Source organism: Triturus cristatus, chromosome 5_1, assembly GCF_964204655.1.
Source record: "Triturus cristatus chromosome 5_1, aTriCri1.1, whole genome shotgun sequence".
In the NCBI taxonomy this organism is placed as follows: Eukaryota; Metazoa; Chordata; class Amphibia; order Caudata; family Salamandridae; genus Triturus; species Triturus cristatus.
Genome location: NC_140587.1, coordinates 645,826,937 through 645,845,177, shown reverse-complemented (window position 1 = coordinate 645,845,177; position 18,241 = coordinate 645,826,937). Strand labels below are relative to the sequence as shown.

Below are 18,241 nucleotides of genomic sequence, written 5' to 3'. Positions count from 1 at the left end.
TCAGGAATGGCTGGCTTTAAGCTGATGAGTCCATATCCAACTGATTGAAAGCCAACATTCTTTGTTAGTTGGTGAGACCATATTGCTCGCTCCTCTACTCACTGGCCTCACTCTCTCAGAGCATTGGATCTGGACAGGCTTCATCATAATGAATCACTTAGCAAAATGATTTTTTTGCATGATTGTAATTGATGCACCTGTAAGGGGACCGCAGCCAGAAAGTATAATTGCCACTAGCCAGAACTTTCGGGCATTTGAGAAATTGATCTTATGTCTCCTTGTGCGAAATGTCTCGGCTTCTCCATACAGTGGCTTTGTGTACACGGATAGTTCACAGCTCTTGTCATCGTCCACATTTTAGAACAATGCAACAAGGAAGACTTTTGATATAAAGGGAATATAGGTTTAATTGTAAGCTGCTGGGGTAGTATGACTGTCCTGAAGTAGGAATTCAGGAATTCCACTTGCTCTGAATTCAGATTTGGGAGGGGGGGGGGGGGTAAAACTAACAGAACTAGTTTCTGAGTCCCATAGGAAGAAAATTAACCTTTGGTACAAAGTTAGAATCCAATCTAAAAAAATTATATAACCTCAAAACATCTCAAATTAAGGGTGGGGGACTAAACAAAGTATTAAGCTTTCACACACTTCTAGCAGTAGTTATTGCCACCAGAAAAACAACTTTCAGTGACATAAGTGTGACTGTAACCTCTTCGGATGGTTCAAATGGAGATATTTGAAAAGACTTGATGACCAACAGCAAATCCCAATCTGGAAATATATTTTTAATCTTTTCTCAAAATTTCAAAACCCTTAAATACCCTGAAGATCCATACCTCAATAACAGATAGACATCCTCGGAGAACAAATGGATTTGATGGCTACCAACTGTAATCTCAACGTGGATATTGACAAGGCCTTATCAAATCCATCCTGTAAAAAGGAAGCATGTAATCTGGAGGATAGATATTAGGACACAAATTCTTATTTACACACAATTTTGTAAAGGATGCCCAAAGGTAATTGCATTCTTGCTGCATGGATCCCCTTCTGGATGCCTGCACACAACTGGAGACTGACGAGGAAAGACCCACTTTTCTAAGGCCTTCTCCATCATTCTTCCCACCTCCAAATTAAGTCTTTGAAGAGACGCTAAGGGTAAAAAAAAAAAAAAAGGGAGGATACAGGAACCACACCTGACCTATTGACTTTTCCTTTAGAAGTAAACACCACAGTCTCCTTGGTGAACAAGAACAACCAGAATCAGGTCTGCCTCCTTTCTCTGAATCTTTGAAATCAGAAGAGGAATCAGAAGGACCAAAAAGAAAGCTTATAGCTGAGAACTGGGGTACTGGCCGGCCAACGCATTCACCCACAAGGCCAGCGGGTTCCAAAAACTTGAAAAACAATTGAGGATCCAGTGCATTCACTTGGTCTGCAAACAGGTGTATGGAAAGGACACCAAATCTCTCACAGATCCCCTGAAAAGTGTGAATTGTTATGCTCTGTGTAATTATTGATGCCCCCCGCCCCGAATCTCCTCTGAGAAACACTGAAGAGCTTTTCAAACAGCCTCCAGCTCCCTTGATTTTGAATAATATGTGCTTTCCATAAAACACCCCCAACGTCCCCTGAACGGTTTTCAAACACAACCTTGCCTGCTGAAATCTGTAGTTATGACCACTTTGGTTTAAGAATTCTATGGACACTGCCTTTTCTAGATTTTGACAGTCAAACCAACAAAGAAGATGATTCCCAGGGCAGGCTGTTACCGGACTCATAGTCTTGAAATTTAATGCAGCTTGTTCTCAATTCTGAAGGATGTATTGAACCAGTGGCTCCTACCAGTGGCTCCTTAGGAAGCTGTGCCTCGGAGACCACAAACAGGCAAGCCGCTAATAAATAAAATTGTAACTTAAAGCAAATAGGTAAATGTTCCTATGTCTCTTCCCAACATTAGCAGAAGAAACTATAAATAAATTGTCTGGGGTGAATCTGAATGTTCTGTTTGTGTAGAATTTCGATTAGTGGGCTACGATCTTTATGAAGTCTCTGGCAGAATGCTTCAGAATGAATGGTAACAACCAAAACTGCCAATGAACTCCTTCGATTGCAAACCGCAGAGAATTCTGATGCTCTTTCCTCACTGTTACATGCAGATAAGCATCCTGCAGGTCTACTGAGGCTAGAAAATCCACTAAAGATACTAACGGAATTACTTGTTGTAGAGAGTTCATCCTGAAATGGATGGTTAAAAGATAAATCCCAGTCCCTGTTTTTTCTCTTGCACTTTCTCAATTGATTTTTTTCTTAAGATAATTCTCAAATGTTCTCTTATAATGTATTTTGTCCCTTGAAGTTCTTTGGAATTGAAGTCAAATAAATCAACAGCTTGGTAGAGGATTCTGAAATTCTGGGGAGTAACCACATATATTATTTGAGGCAACCACTGGTCTTTTATCGTACTCAATCAAGTATTTTGAAACAACGTAAGTTGATTCCAAAGTATTTCTGTAGAACTTTGAATATCAGCATAGTCGGGAAAGTGAATTATTCTTAGCTTCCTGAGAGCCTTTGGACCCAGACTTCCGTTGTCTTGGTGAAAGCAAGATTTTTTTTTAGAAAAGGGTGTGTGCCTTTAATTTCTTGAACGTTCATAGGGCGTCCAGTTTCCGTTATGATACCTAGACTACAATTTGTACAGTTGAGTGTTTTTTTTTCTCCGCGTGATGGCTTTTTGAATAACACCTTCCAGCTCCTCAACAAGCAATATTTCTCCTGAAAGGGGTATTTTCAGAAGACAAGGCTTCTCTGCAGTTTCCTTAATTCAATTCCTTGATAAAATTACCTTCTAGCGCTACTATCCTCCACAGCCACAGAGGAAGCTTTCAAATCAAATTGTAATGTCTGATAAGTACTTGGATTGAGTTTATATGTTTGTGAGCAACTGTGAGACATCTTCCACTTCCTGAATTGTTACAGATCGAGACTGGAAATCTTTAAAAAGGATTGTGCTGTGCAAACTGAACAAATCGTGCTCTCATGACAAGATTCACCCAGACTAAGCCCTCTTAAGGGTGGCATCTGTTTTATCTCCAGCACAAGAGATGACTACATCTTCTGTAGGGAGTTTTGCGGAATAACCGGTTACATTTCCCAGAAACGGGTCTCTTATTAACCTCTGTGAAAGATCCATATCCATCCCGCTTTTCTCAATGGGTTTCGGCCTACCCATGAACCTTGGTACAGAAACTCTTTCTGAATCACTCTATTGCCTCTTTAAAAGTCATTAAATGGCCTCATTAACTGTGAATTTCAGAATTAGAGTTTATAAGACTGCCTAAACAATCTCCACTAGTTAATGTTAATTATCATCCAGTGGAAGCTGTAGACTAAAGCACATGCAGAAAATCAAAATTTTTAATACTTCCTTTTGAATGGACATCCCATTAGGTTCTCAGGACCATCGGACAAGACCAAGAAGATGAAATAGAAGATGGCGATAAGTAACACAACTGGGAAGAATCTGTCTTCAAAGGAGAAGAACATCTACACAGACTTTCTGGCTGTCTCTGAAATACTCTCAAAGAATCTGTTCCACCATCTGAAATAGTTTTTCAGATTTGTTCTGAGAGTTCCCTGACCTCCATAATTCCTCCCAGAATCAACAAGATTCCCAGTGCTATAGGGAGAAGAGGACACAAGCTTCTATTTTTGTTAATGAGCTTTGGCACAAGTGAGCACAACCAAAACAAATCTATATATACCAGAGCAAAGGACCTCATGTTTTTGGTAGGTTTCACAATTTACAATAACCAAAAGATGCATACTTTTAATTAAAAAAAATGAAAGGATAAACCCTGGAGGTGCTTAAGTACGTGTCAAAATATGGCAACAAGTGTTTTCAAGAAAGTATGTTTTGTTATAAAAAAAAAAAAGAAAAAAAGTGAGATGCAAAAGGTTTGCTGAGCTGCGATCACCCTCTTCCCACCTTTAAGAAATTAACAGGCAGGAAAAAAATACATATTTTTTTACACACTTTTCGAAGTGGTGGTCGATTGTTCCTTCTTTTGCACTTGCTACCTTCTTAAAATTCATGAAGGAAACCGGTATGAAACCACGGGTAAATTTAAAAGGCTACACATTTCTGAAAGGTAGAAGAGAATCTGAATTCAACTAGCTGTTATTTGCGTAGATCGCCTGTGGTATTTCCAATAAACTAATCCTTGAAATAAAAAAACGGTGAATGCAATGGGGGAAACAATTGAGAGAGGCAACAAGTTTTTCATCTGTAGATTTTTTTAAATGCTGATTTAAGAAAAGCAATTTACAGTTACATCTATCAGAATCTTCCCCTCACAACCATACATAGAGTTTTTAGGATGTAAAAAACCCTGTGATACCCAGAGTCAATAATAGAGATGTGTCTTACAGTGATTTGTCATTGTGTACCGTCCATTCATTACATGATAATAAAAAACCTAATTAATAAAAATTGCTGATGAAGGAAAGCTAAAAATAAAAAAAACACCAGAATCAGTGGTAGCTGGCATGTATTTAGAGTGGTGAGGCGGGCAAAATACAGGCGGTATTAAAATAAAATAAAAATAATGCGACTTACCTTTCTGACTTGCCACACGATGTCCTCCTCCCACGGGTGTCTTCTCTCCTGGAAGCTCTGGCCCAGGAAACTGCACTACCCAATCCTTGCTCTGCTCTCATGCTGCTAAACACTATGAGAGAAGCATCAGGATTGGAGGGAGCAGTCTCTCTCAGTGCCCTTAAGATGCAGGAAGCCTGTGCTTTCTCTAACCCAGCTGTCTAAGGCAGATAGGTTAGAGAAGTTTAAAATGTGCATGTCTGGCTGGCCATCACAAGACAGCCAGTGAAAGGGACATGCGCACTTTAAACATAAGTGCACAGCTCCCTGTGGCCACTCAGCAGCAATTGCCCCACCCCGTCCTGACACTTGGTTCAGGACGGGTTGATGAAAAATAAAATGGTAATAAATAAATTTCACCATTTTATTTTTCAGTTGCTCTGGGGCATTTGTTTTTTGTGGGGTGACACTCCTTTGCTCTCACGGAGGAGCCGCTCCTCTCCAGAATCTGAGCTAAAGGATAGAGGCCATTCCTACCACTCTAAACGTTTGAATACTCAATGCCAAGCAATTCTGAGCTAATTTCTTAAAGTGTTTGAGTCCATCCAACTACAATAAGAAGCAAACAATATGCAGAAACTCCATATATAAAAGTCCATATATGACCACACAGTGCTCCCACACTTCACCTGATAAAAATAGAACCCCATTGTGTAGCTGGGCCTATTGACAAGACAGAACAAGCATTGGCATAGCCAATAGGTCTCGCCTTTGGGACCTTATAAGTGTTTAGCCATGCAACAGTTGAGTGTGGGACTGCCAGGGGTATTGCTGGTCTGTAGAGTGTAACTAGTGTTACAGGCAGTTGAAACAGTTTAAATGGGCGGAGGAGCCTAGCGCGTAACCAAGATGGCCGCGTAGGCTCAAGGCTCCCGAGGGCCTCCGCAACCTCCCACGTCGATCCTGAATTAATCCTAGTTTTGTCAACGGGCTTTTGTTGCTGAACTTGAGCTGAGGTGCCATCCGTTCTCCAAATTCAAATCGGGCTCGGGGAACCGGAATGGTTGCGATCTGAAGTTTACGGCCTGCTCCTGCCTTGGTCCGGAACTCGAGTTGGTGAGGTGCCCGGGTACAAAGTGAACAACAGCGGCATGCAGGGCCTGGCCTGTCACGTACCCCGCACTTTCACTTTCGTTTTCGCACCTGTTTGCTGACATCGGCTGAGGGACCTTGATGTTCCAGAGGAGCGTGGATGGTGGAGTGTTTGGCCTGGATCTCGGACTGTACACAGGCTACAGTCCGTGATGGCTGTGGTCCCTTGAATTTGCTATCTGGTCCCTACTCCTGTGCTGGCAGGTGCCGATCTCAGTGGTCACCAGACGATGGCGGCGAGGCTGGACGGAGACAAGCAGAAACCCAAGAATACCTGGCGGGGAGTTTACACCCAGGCTAATAACATGGACCGCTATGCGCAGACAAAGGGATCCCCTGGTGGGTCGTATAAATCACCGGAAAGGTCCAAGGATGTCTCGGGCCTATCTGCTGACTTGACTTTGATAGACGTCATGGGCGCCATTGAGGAGATGAAGGCTGCAGTGGGTCAGCAGTTTGATACCCTGGCTCGTAAATTGGATGCGGTCCTGATCGATGTAAATCTGGTCAGGGCGGATCTGTCTAAAACGAATGAGCGGGTCAATGCTTTGAACCACACAGCGTCGAATCTAACTGTGGATGTGGCCGCCCTGCAAACGGAGGTTCGTAGGTTACGGCTGGCCAGTGACCTAACTGACCGTCGACTTGAGGATTCCGAAAGCAGGGCCAGGCGGAACAATGTTCGCATAATTGGGGTACCGGAACGATCGGAGAACCCTGCTGCTGACCTTTTTGTGGAGGATCTGGTGGTCAACCATCTCGCACCCAAGGGGCTGAGCAAATTCTTTGCGGTGGAACGGGCTCACAGAATTCCGGGTGGAGCGCCGAAAGTGGGTGCTCCCCCGCGGCCTATAATTGCCCGACTTTTTAACTTTCGGGACAGAGATGCTATCCTTCAGGCGTCGAGGGTGAATGGGCCACTGAAGTTTGACAACTCCAACCTTAGCTTCTATCCGGACTTTACGCAAGCGGTCCAAAAACAACGACTGGGATTCTTGGGCGTCAAACGGCGCTTGAGGGACATGGAGCTGAAGTATGCGATGCTATTTCCGGCCAGGTTGCGGGTTGAATTCGAGGATCGCTCGCACTTCTTCGACCGGCCGGAGGCGGTTGGAGACTGGTTGGATACCCTGCCCCGGAGTCGAGGTCGGGATGGTCAGACGGCGGAGAGTGGCGAGGGTTCGGCGGAACAGGACTAGCACTTTGGTTCCCGGTGATGGACTAGGCTGGTGACGTTTTGTACCTTAGCTCTATGGGACTCAAGTTTGGTGTAATATGCCCTTCAAATGCTCGGGGGTTGTGGAGAGCATATTGGGGCCCTTTCCTCCTTCAGGGGTTCTTTTTGTGGTTCAGTATATGTTAGGGCGACAGGCACACTGCAAGTTGGGGGGGCTGTTTGGGCTCAAGCAGGGGTGCAGGGAGGGGGTGAGTTGTGGTTTGGATATTGTGGGGGAGGGGGGGTGTTGGGGACTGTTTGTTTGTTTCACAAGGCAATGTGAGGTTAGCTGCTGATTTGTCCTGGTTGTGTTCTCCGGGATGTGGGCATCATGCACGGGAGCGGGGTGGGGGGTAAGGGATTGAGAATACTTTCGTGGAATGTGAACGGACTGGGGGATAGGATCAAGCGCGGGGTGGTGTTGCAGTTTTTGAAACGGATCTCGCCCGACATTGTTTTCTTGCAGGAGACACATCTGATTGGGAACTCCTTCCATGCCCTGAATAGGCGGGGCTATCGCCTTGCTGTTCACTCTGGTTTCACTTCTGGCTCTAGGGGAGTGGGTATCTTGGTCAGGGCCTCTCTCCCGTTGGAGGTGGACGAGGTGCTCCACGATGATAGAGGGCGATATGCAGCATTGGTGGGGAGATGGGAGGGTAGAACTGTTTCGCTTGTTGCTGTTTATGTGCCACCGGGATTGCAGACGGCTACATTTGCTGATTTGGGGCGTTTGGTCCTGGGACTCCCTGGGGGGGTTCTGGTGTTAGGGGGTGATTTTAACGCTGTTGTATCCGGTATAGAGGACCGTCCCCCCCCAGGGATCTCCCTAGAGCACAGGCTTGGCTGGGTGGCTTTCTAGATACTTTAGGACTTATAGATTGCTGGAGATTGATGCACCCGGGACAGGCACAATACACCTTCCACTCGGGGGCCCACGGGAGTCTCTCGAGACTTGATTATATACTTATGCCGGCGTTCCAGGCTGGAATGATCGGGGAGGTGCGTCATTTGGCCTGAGGTATTTCTGACCATTCCCCTCTATTGTTGCAGATGGAGGTTGTTCCTGGGGCAGAGGGAAGAGTAGCGCCAATTAACCCCTGGTATTTACGTAACCCTAATATTCGTGCGGAACTGGTTAAGTCCACTGATCATTACTTCGATGATAATGTAGGGTCAGTGTCGTCTGCTGTCTCCCTAAGGGAAGGTTATAAAACGGTGATCCGGGGGCATGCCTTGTCTCTTATTTCCCATGCTAGGAGGTGCGGGAGGGAAGAGGTGGTCCGCCTGGAAACTGACATAGCTGAGATGGAGGGGGATTTGGAGCGGGGTGTTACGGATGAGAAAGTGCACGTTCTCAGCCTTAAACAGTCAGATTATAGAGCGCTGGTTACGGATGTTGCTAAAAGGATGAGTAGAGAGCAACAAGGACGACTGTATGATGTGGGAGATAAGGCCGGAAAGTTGATTGCTTGGTTGGACAAGAAGGAGAGAGCGAGTAGAGTGGTGCCGGTTGTGGAGAGAGTGGATGGCGTGTGTGTGACTGACCCGGTAGAAATTGTCAACTGCTTCGCGGATTACTTCCGTGGGGTATACTCTCCGGTCTCTGGGCGTTCGGAGGAGGACTCTCGTCTGTTGCTTAGAGATATTGCATTGCAGTCCCTCTCGGAGGCTGATAGCATGTTGATGGAGGCGAAGTTATGGCCGGATGAGATTGCTTTGGCCATTCGCTCGATCGCTTCTGGTAAGGCCATGGGTCCCAATGGTCTCCCCGTTGAACTATATAAGTTGCGTCCAGACAAGATAGCACCGTATCTCCGTGACATGTTCCTCGCTGCACGGGCGGCGTGCTCCCTCCCCCTTGACCAACGTCCTGCCACCATAGTTGTGATACATAAAGAGGGGAGCCGCGAGACCACTGTGCCTCCTACAGGCCTATCTCGTTGTTGAACGCGGAACCCAAAATCCTGGCTAAGGTATTGGCCAATCGTCTGGTTCGGGTCGTGGGAGACTTGATTCATCAGGACCAGTCCGGTTTTATACCTCCTCGTAATACCGCCCTGAACCTGAGGCGGTTGCATGGCGTGCTTGCTAGAGCGGAGTTCATGCGTGAGCCGGCCATCTTGGTGTCTTTGGACGCTACCATGGCGTTCGATACTTTAGAGTGGCCGTATATTTGGGCTGCATTAGCGAAATTCGGGTTTGGCCCTGAATTCATTGGGTGGGTAAAATTACTATACGCTGACCCATTGGCGCAGGTGGTGGTGAATGGTAGGGTGTCGGCTCCCCTCGCGCTGGGGAGAGGTACGCGACAGGGCTGTCCGTTGTCGCCTCTCCTCTTTGCACTTTCTTTAGAACCTCTCGCTGCCTGGTTGCGTTGGGAGCCGTCGTTGCGGGGCATTAGATGGACGCTGGAATTTGAGGACCGTGTCTCCCTTTATGCGGATGACATCCTTTTGTATCTCACCTCTCCTCAAAAGTCCCTAATTGTATTGGTGGACGTATTGAATTCCTTCGGTCGTAATTCTGGCCTGGTTATCAACTGGGCCAAGTCATGTGTTTACGTCCTCTCGGGCGAGGCCCCCCTCCTGCCGCGGGGGTGCCCTATTCAGATTGCTACATTGGGGTTCAAATATTTGGGAATCTTCATATCACTGGACCCCGCGGTCCGTTATGAGCGGAACCTTCTCCCTCCACTCCAGCGATTGAAGGCCGACGTCGCGCGGTGTCGACGGCTTCCGCTCTCGCCGCTCGGACGGGCGGCACTGTTTAAAATGATGTCGCTGCCTCGCTTCTTGTACGCTTTACAAAATACGCTAGATGTCGTGCCGGCCCGTTACTTCCGTGAGGTGGAGGGTCTTCAGCGCCAACTGTTTTGGGACGGGCGACCGAGGATCGCTCTCGCCAAGTTGACACTCCCTTGGTATGATGGGGGTGTTACCCTCCCCGATATTAAAAGATACTATTGGGCATCTCAGTTGGCGGCGGTGAACCACGGGATATACGGTCCTGCTTTGAATCCGGCCTTCGAGATGGATAAGTTATTACTTCCGGGTGGGGATTACAATAGGGCACTGTATTCGGCGACTCCGGATGCACGGTTGACGGGACCAACGCAAGTTGCGGTACGCGTGTGGCATGCGGCGAATGCTGCGATGGGGTGGAGGGATCGCTTGACTCGAGCAACGCCGTTGTATGCCTCCCAGCGCTTGGGTTGTCTGTGGAAAACGAAAGGCTTCGAGAAATGGGATATGATTGGTATAAGTAAGGTGGGTGACCTCTGGGCGAAAGGGTCCTTTAAAACGTTTGAAATGCTCAAAACTGAATACAAATTAAATGATAGGGAGTACTTCCGATATGCACAGGTCTACCATGGGCTGTGTTCGGTTTTTCCGGATGTTGCTGCTATCCCAGAATATTCCCCGTTGGAAGATAGAGTGTTAGATGGCTATGTGCCCGACAGCACTATTTCTCTGATCTATAAAAAACGTATTAATGATCGTACGGACTTGTTGACCCATCTGCGGGAGGCGTGGACGGCCGACGGATTGGAACTGGACGATGAGGATTGGGTATCAGCGGTGGCCTCCCCGAAAGAGGTGGCGATCCCGGCCCGCCTTAGATTTGTGCAGCTGAAGATACTCCATAGAGTGTAGGTCACAGGGCCTGGCTTGATACGTATGGGTTATTCGAGGGATGGAATGTGTGAGCGTGGTTGTGGCTTGTTGGGTACCTTTCTTCATATTCTATGGGAATGTTCGGAGGTCGTGCGATTTTGGAACGGAGTACATACTGTAATGGAGGAGGTCACGCATGTCGCTTTGTTACCAGAGGCCAGGAGGTGTTTGCTGAATATCTGGGAACCAAATGACTATAATGCGGCGCAGACGCAGTGGGTGACTTTGGGGTACATGGTGGCAAAGCGCAATATTGCACAGTTGTGGGGTTCCCCGAGGCCACCTACGGTTTCGGTATGGAAGGAGAATATGGATTGGTGTATGTTCAGGGAGAAGACGGTGTATGTGGCGAGAGGCAAGCCTGGGAGGTGGACTAAGGTGTGGGGTCCATGGAATTCCCATCGTGGAAATATCTGCGTTCCGCCTCTGCCGCGAGAGGTAGACGTCGCTTTGTCCCCCTAGCCGCGCATTCTACGTGATTGTGTATGCTTTGTCCTCTTCTCCGCTGCCCCCCACTGCCACCTCCTGTCAAGAGTTATTCCAGATAATGTGGATCTTCCCCCGTCCTGGGGAGCGCACGCTGCTATTTCGGACTCTCATTGCCTTGTTTGTGTGTTATTGGTTGTTGTTTTTTTTTTTTCTTCTATTAAAACATATGAAACCGTCCCTTTTTTGATCGCCCTTGGACTGTGGCCGCGGCCTGTTATATGTGCTTACGAACTACCGGGAGCTTTTGCTTCTGGCTCATTTGAATGTATGGCGCTGCCTTGCTGGCTCCCGAGCTTTCTAGCGGCCGGCCCTTGTGGTTGTAGGCCCTTGTTTGTATCCCTTTTTTAATGTGTAATAAAGGTTTCTTTAAAAAAAAAAAAAAAAAAACTGTTTAAATGAAGAGAAGGGCCTGATGTCAGAGGTTGAACATATTGAGCTAGTAGCAATCAATACCACTAATTAGAGTGCCCTACTCTCAATCCCCGTCAGCTGCAGTTCTGGCCTTTATGCCTAGAAAAGACCAGAAAGGAGCGTACATTGTCCATATATTGTAGAACTGTTAATGAAAGATAAAGAAAATGGCGGAGTTGCGTGTAGAGAAAGAGGATTTGAAAATAATGCTGAGGTTTGACCAGCCGTGGCTAAGGAGCACTAGTTTTAGTAAAGAAGACCACAGGGAAGGAAGGAAGAGAGACACTCTTCATATAGAGCGATATGTGATTGTAGACAAATGACAGTAGACCATAAGCAAATATTCAATTTTTCAGTAACAAAATTACTAGTGAAAGCAAGTTAACCATCCGGCGTCATTAAATTAACATTTCAGGATCTACCAACACATTTTCTTACCTTAAGTTTACAATCTAAAGGAAAATTACTTAGGTCAACTAATATATACCACATAATAGACTCCCCGCCCCAGCATTGCATAAATAATGTAATGTGCAGTTCAACTGGTCTCATAATTGAAACCATACCTGGAACAAATATGTTAGTGCCTATGATACAATGAGGACACATGCCATTAGGATGACTAAGAATCTATTGAAATCTGTTCTAGTCTGAGAAGATGGTAAAGGTGGTGGGGATTAAGAGTCAAGTTATTATGGTCTGTCTTTCTGAAAAGAGACAAGGGCTGCCAGGAAACAGATGAAAAAGTAAATCAACTATTGCTAGAATAACCACGCAAAAGAGGTTAGCCAAGGCCACCATTGGTATGAAACTCATATTCGAGGTGGTCTTGGTATATAGTGTTTAATTTAAGAAGATTCATTTACAGCTATGTGTGACATTCGTTCCAGGCACAATGCAAATCCCATGCATTGTCCGTATATTTCCTATTATATAAAACCAACTATGATAGTTTGAAATTGAAAATATAAGAATTAGGCTAAAGCATTGCGGTTTCAGTATCATAATTGTGTTAGATGTGTAGCTCTTTTGGTTAGGAAAGTTGGTGTAAAGAATTTGCCATTTATATATGTCACTTTTATATAACACCTCACAGATTTGTCTATGAGCAAATATGTTACAATTGTTTGGGACCTTGTATTTTTATTTATTTCTCTGTAAATCTGTAAAGTCTATGTATCATTCTTCAAAAATCTTGACATGGCTTTTAATTCCTATAGCAAGCTTAGCCTAAACTAATGTAACATAAAGAGCCTTTCTTAATGATAAAAGTTAGCACTTAGTCAAAGTATAATTATAAAAACAGCCCGGACTCCAATATAAAGCAGATTATTGAAACCAGAAGCGAGACTTCCAAAATTATCTTAATTTTAGGCCATCCTATTCCATATGACCAATTGCAGTTGCTATTTACACATCAAAGCCTCCTTTCTTAGTGAAGATACCATTTTAAAGCGTTGTGAGCACCATTTGATCCGACAAAAGTGCCAAAAGATCTAGCAAACGTGAACATACCAAGTTGGAGTTTTGCCTAATCAATAATGCTTATCCAACACTGGAACCAAGCCTTAACGTCTCCAGTCATGAGAAGGCATGCCAGATTACTGAGCCATATCCATCCCCTGAAAATGGTCTGCGACTTTTTGCATTTTGCTTTTCTTTTTATTATGGGGTTCTGCTAAACAGCCACGGTCAAGTACTTTTGTGTTATATCTGTAGTAAATTCCTCTTAAAGGATAGAAAAGATGACTGTTTGAAGAGGCACCTCCAAACACCCTTCCCCTGGAATGTCGACTTTCCAATGCTATATTTCCACCACACACTGCTTTCGGAGAGTTAAAATTGGAATGTGAAATTCGCTTTTACGAATGATTTTACTTGTCTACCGAGTGGACTTTAGATGTGCAGATAATTTGTGTCTATCAGTCCTTTATTGGAGTCAGCATAGTCATTAGTTGCCTACAGTTAAAGATATCCTCTGGCCATCATTTGCACTGTCCTTCATTTTGGTTTTGCAAACCATCTCTAGTTATTGAACTAGGAAAGTCTTAATGGCAATCCCCTAAATAATTGAAGAGCCTTCATCTCCACAGACCTAGGTTAAGTTGATTGGGAGTTTAGAAGCTCTCCAACTAGATGTTGATTCTCTAACCAGTAATCCCGGGTGCTCTGCTTGTGAAGATTTTTTTGATGACAATGGCGGCCACGAGGTTGTGGAAACAGTTCCCACAAATTAGCCCCTGGTCAGGATTTCAGCAATCTGTGTTTTTATGTCGATGTTGGAAAAGGGCCTCATAGTTCCTTACTTTGTAAAATTCACCCATTAAAACCTTACACCACTTGGGCATAATTCAGTCAGAGCTTCACCTTCAAGTTGAGACGGCATCGAAAGCAAGCACTGGCAAAGCCAATAGGCCTGGTTGGTTTTGAAGCAACAGACATGTACAAATGCACAGAGGCTTTGTATACCATGTCTCTATGTAACCGTGCCTCAAACTGTTACTCATATGACTGGGCCCTGATATTCGTTCCATTAGGCTGCGAGGCGGATTTATTTTTTTAATTCCACAAGCTTCCGGTGCACCGCAGTATACCCTAATATAACCCAATTTAATGGTACTCTTTTAAATTACCTTTGAAGAAAAGACTGTGAAGTCGCCCTTGACAGGTCTCGAACGTGTAACCCATAAAGCGCAGCACATATTCGCGCCCTCTGTTTCACTCACGAAGCATTGCATTAGTTAATATGAAAGTGGGACATCAAGTCACAGCGGGTCCGCCACCTATTTTGCATATTTACATCACTATTATGAATAAAATGACATGCCTATTTGTAGAACATAAATCTTCAGTAACGAGTGCGGTAAGGAAAATGAGAGTTTTCAGGAAACAATCACTGTCAAAGTCCCATCATTACACCTTTGTAGCCATCTGAGCATATGTGGGGCATTGACAGGCCCTGGGAGATAGTTCGCACTTCTACAGTGAACTGTAATTTCCATCCATCACTGAAGCCCAAGCGCTTAGAAGCTGTTCAGCTCATACTGATGGCGCCTGAGGCAGTGAAAGTAATCACGCTCCAGATGGCACCTCGGGCGTTCAAAGCTCGATGACACGGCAAATTGCAGCCAATCGAAGGTCGTGGAACAACGATGAAAGGATAAAGGATCAAATCGGCCTCTTCCCTGCGCAAATAGGTAATACACACAGGCCAGACAATTTGAAAAGGGCCAAGCAGTGATTAATGGCGAAGTTGAATTAGTCGGGAGAAAGCGAGCAGCGGAGGCAGTTTGATAAATGGCCCACGCAGTTTCGTTTTCTTTTGTACTTTGAGCATTTTAAATCTGCACATCAGGGTTTCCAAAATACTTTTCTAATCTTGTATAAACAAACTTTGACGTAGATGGTAATAAGCCAAGAGTACTTTTTTTCTTCCAAATAACTTGATTCACTGCTTTACTCTTAGTGAGGATAAAACTGCAGCCTCGTGCTAAAAAAAATGTAAACACAGAAGCATTGGCCGCGCGCGCGGTGGGAGAAGCGGGAGTTGTGTGCGCGCACGGCCAGTCATCGCGATCGCTGTGAAAGCGAAAGTGATCGCGATGACACGCTAAAGGCGTTCCTAAGTGCTGCTGGCTGGCCTAGCGCATGGCGGCTGCGCGTGTGCACGCTCATGTGCACGCAAGCGCTAGGCCAGCCAGCAGCACTTTAAAAACTCACTTACAAAATGTCTCTGCGAGCCAGCGCATGCGCTGGGCTCAGCGAGACCTAAAAAACACAACAATGGAAAGGACAACAAAGATGAGTTGAAAACATCAATTTTTGGAATGGCGGAGAGTTCCCTTATTTGGCCCGGGGTTGCTGGCATGTAGGCAAACCCAGAACCCACGAGAGAAAAAGCCTAATTAAAAAATTTTTTATCTCACCTTTCAGTAATGGAAAGCACTCAAAATTACAGGGAAAAATAAGAGTCCTAACACCTAGAATTCCCACGCTTCTCTCAATCAAAGGTTTACTCCATTATAAATGTGTGGGTTTATTAACAAGGCCAAAAATGCCCCAAAATGCAACAAAGGAAAGGACAACAAATATGATTTCAAAAGGCCCATTTGTGGGACGACGGATAGCTGCTGTATTTGGGCCCAGAGTCACCCGGTACCCAGGGACAACTATCAATCCTGGGCTTTTTGAAAACTAGAGACCTAGGGAACTCAGACGGGAGCAGCTTGAGAATATCCTACTATTTATTCCTACCAAGAACCCCCCAAAAAACATCAAACTATGGCAATAAAGCAATAGCTTTTTAGTAATGGTTGGATGACTGAAATCTTTGGGCGCAAGCACATAGGTAACCTTACCAAACCAGGACATTTATGACAATTAGAGAAACCGGAGAGACCAGAGTAGTGTGGCTTGCGTGCATCCAACCACCTTTTCTAAAACTGAAACAACATTTGTCAAAACTGTGCGTAAAAGACAATTTACTCTATTTCCATTAGGGCTCGCTTTAGTATTTGGGCCCAGACTATGCACTTTCATAAAAGCATTCCCCTTTCTTAGAGGACATGACCTTCTGGTCTGCTCATAATGGTTAAAGTTTGTTGGGTGTCAGTGCATACGTGATTATTATGATTGTACATTTTGTATGTTTGAATAACTGATCTGACAATTTGGTATACATGTGGCGTGCTGTGTGATCATTTTGAACCCTTAAAAGTGCAGGGAACAAAACATTTTGGATGTGTCAAATGTGGTATGGAAAATAAAGACTATGGAAAAAAATATATCAGAATGTTAAAACAGAAGCCACTACTTCAATGTGTTTTTTGGATGAATCATACATGTGCTTACTTTGCGTCTGTTAACTCTCGTTTTTGATTACAGCTCAATTTATTTTCTAGGGCTCTGTTTGGATCAAGAAATTATCCAAACCATTAGACACCTGATGGCAATTCGCGGTCTGCTTAGCATTGTATCCACTAACCAGACCGCTCCTCTGATTAACTTATTCTGCAAGCTAGCCTCAAGGTGTGATGTATTGCAGCCTCTATGGCCCATCTTTGATTTCCGTTCTATGAAGTAATATTGGCCTCAAGAAGATGCTTTGCGATGATGCAACTGTTTTAATAACAAGAAGGATAGGTCTGTATGTATAATTATCTATGCAACAAGATTAAAAAGCAAACCTCTATGTACAATCAACATTTCAAATAAAGCTGTTTGGACTGGGGTAATACAGATTAGCTGCTAGGGGGACTAATTTTCAGGCAATCCGAGCAAATGCATGTTTTACCAGCCTAATAAATGGCCTGTTCCAACAGCAAGAACGAGTTGCTCTTGTAGGTCAGGCAGTCCCTGTGTTTCCTTTACAACCCACAAATCTCAAAACAATAACTACTGTAATGCAATGCTGGCCAGTGTACTGGATCTCACCTACCGACACACGCATCCAGCAGCCCTACATACAGGACGTTTATCTATAGAAGCAGTCACATACCGCTAAATATTTCGCTGCCACTTACTGCTGTGGATTGCTTGGTCAATTGTTACAAGTAAGTAAATACTATTAAAACACACATTAAGGAAAGCTCACCATTGTAAAGGTAACGAACAGCATATGCTATATATGTTGCCCAGTGTTGTTGTGTTGTTGATCGGCTTGCCCTAACCTCACCTGCACAAACTATACTTCATTGTGGACATTTTTACATGATGATGGAATTTCTCACAATCTAGTAATAGACGAGAACTTGGCTTACTTTTGGGGTAACATTTGGTAATGCTTAAATGTCTGCAAGGCCAATTCAATAAGTTTACAATAGGTTTACTATTCTAGAATGTGCTAACTGCTAGGGAGAAATAGGCATACACTATATTTACCTCAAACTCAATGCTACACATCATCTTTCCACAAAGGTTTGGAAAGGCAGACTTGTAGTCTAGATGAGTAGATTAGGTAGTCAGGTGGGTAGTTTATATAGACGTCAGGAATAGATCGGTAGGTTACAGACAGACAGTCCAAGCCATGCGGTAATTGGAGCTGTTAAGTCATCGAACTCCATATCATGAAAAACACTTGAAAGCAAGTTTCAAACCAGGCCCCACAATCATCCTTAGCATAATCTATTGATCAATATTTTGCTTGTAAATTAATTTAGTCAGAACAGGCAGTAGTTCATGAAGTCCCCCAGGTTACTTTGTTGTTGTTCAAGAAGGGTGGATATTACGTGTTCTGTCAACTGTAATACACTCTTTAGAAAAAGGAAAGAGGGTGTTTGGATAGAATAGGTGAGAAGTACTAAATAAGAACAGTAACAGAATTCTTCAAACAGTCTGAGGTGCTTTAAGCAGGAACCCACAGGTAAAAATTAGAAAGAGTAATACGGTGCAAAAATCAGACAACGATTCGAATTGTAAAGGAGGGGCAAGTTTGGTTGTGTACTGACATGGTGGACCCTGAACAATTACAGTGTAAGTATAAGTTAGAAGACAGATAGTTATTTAGGTCATCCAACTTGTAAAGTTGATGAGATTTTCTAGCATGATTCATGGGGGAATTCCATTAGTTCTGTTTTTGTTCAGGATGGTGAAATCAAGTCCTTTATACACTTCTAAGGTGTAAAGAATTTGGGACTAGAGAAGGCCCAGAATTGCAGAATTAAGTAGATGTCAAAACATGGGTCATGCGCTGTATGGACA

The 18,241-nt window shown here is 44.4% G+C and overlaps 2 protein-coding genes across 3 annotated transcripts in view; both read right to left on the bottom strand.

The window, feature by feature from the left end:
• Positions 1–18,241, bottom strand: part of PLAG1 (PLAG1 zinc finger) — a 421,454-nt gene that overhangs the window by 173,704 nt on the left and 229,509 nt on the right. The gene's annotated exons all lie outside the window — the stretch shown is intronic.
• Positions 1–18,241, bottom strand: part of LOC146831324 (uncharacterized) — a 38,810-nt gene that overhangs the window by 5,478 nt on the left and 15,091 nt on the right. The window lies entirely within an intron of this gene.